This window comes from Orycteropus afer, unplaced genomic scaffold (assembly GCF_000298275.1).
Source record: "Orycteropus afer afer isolate SDZICR_OR568_19922 unplaced genomic scaffold, OryAfe1.0 scaffold01156, whole genome shotgun sequence".
Classification (NCBI taxonomy): Eukaryota; Metazoa; Chordata; class Mammalia; order Tubulidentata; family Orycteropodidae; genus Orycteropus; species Orycteropus afer.
The window spans coordinates 57,305-58,874 of record NW_006922743.1 but is presented as its reverse complement, the minus strand read 5'-3'; positions in this window follow the sequence as shown (position 1 = coordinate 58,874).

Genomic DNA, 1,570 nt, shown 5'->3' with positions numbered 1-1,570 from the left:
ACCAGGCGATTGGAAATATCATGGCTTGTGTCAGGCTCACCTTAGTCCTCAAGGAGATATCCTTGCTCCTCAGCACTTGATACAGTTCCTTCGCAGTTGACTTTCCCAATGCTACACATCATCTAATGTCCTGACTGCTGCTTCTGTTAGCATCAATTGTAGAACCAAGCAATGTGAATTCCTTGACAACCTCAATTTTCTCTCCATTTAGATATCCACAATAGGAAAATCAAGGAAAAGGCAAGCAAAGTCATGGAAAATGATGAACACCATTCTTAAAAACTACTGGGTAATAAAATAAATTAAAAAAGAAAATTAAAAAGTTCTGGAATCAAATGAGTATGAAAACACAACATGTGAAAATCTCTTGGACACCACAAGAGCATTGCTCAGAAAACAATTTATAGCAATATAAGCAAACATCAAAAAAGAAGAGCCAAAATACACACCTAAACCCAATATCTTCAGCAATTAGAAAAAATAGCAGCAAAAACAGCCTACAGTAGCCAGAATAAAATAAAAAATAAAGATTAAAGTGTGTGTGTGAGGGAATGAAACAGGAAAAAAATAGAATCAACAAGACTGGAAGTTGGTTCTTTGAAAAGATTAATAAAATTGAAAACCACTGGGAAATTTAACAAAGAAAAGAGAGGAGAAAATGCAAGTAACATGAATACTACATGAAAGGGTGATGTCACAACACAACCAACTGAAATAATAAGAATAATATCAGGATTATATGAAGAAATGTATCCATGAATTTGAAAACCTAGAAGAAACAGATACATTTTTAGAAACATACTACCTACCTAAACTAATATAGACAAGAGGTAGAAAATTTCAACGGACTCATAATAAAAGAAGAAATTGAACTGGTCCCCCCCAAAAAAAAACTACCAAAAAAAGAAGAGCTTATCCAGACAGCTTTATTTGAGAATTCTAACAAACATTCAGGAAGAGTTGACACAAATTTCACTCAAATTACTCTATAACTTAGAAATAACAAGATATCCCATGTTCATTTTCTGAAGGCATCGTAACCTTCATTACCAAAAGCAAGCAAAAAAATCACTAAAAAAGGAAAATAACAAACCAATGTATCTCATAACTATAGACACAAAGATATTCAACAAAATCCTAGGCAATAGAATCCAACACTATATCAAAAACATAATACAGCATGAACAACCAGGTTCACTCCAGATATGCAGGGATTGTCAAACTTTAGAAAAACAATCAACTTAATCCATTATATAAATAAAACAAAGTAAAAGAACAATATTATCATATCAATCTTTGCAGAAAAGGTATTTGATAAAATTAATCACCCATTCCTGACAAAAACTCTCAAAAAATAGGAATACAAGGGAAATTCCTCAACATAATGAAGGACACATAGGTAAAACCAACAGTCAACATTATTCTCAATGGAGAGAAACTGAAACCATTCCCTGTGTGAATGGGAACCAGACAAAGATGTCCTCTATCACCACTTCTTTTCAACATTGTCTCAGAAGTCCTAGCCAGAACAATAAGGCAAGAAAGAGAAATTTTAAAAAAATGCAAATTA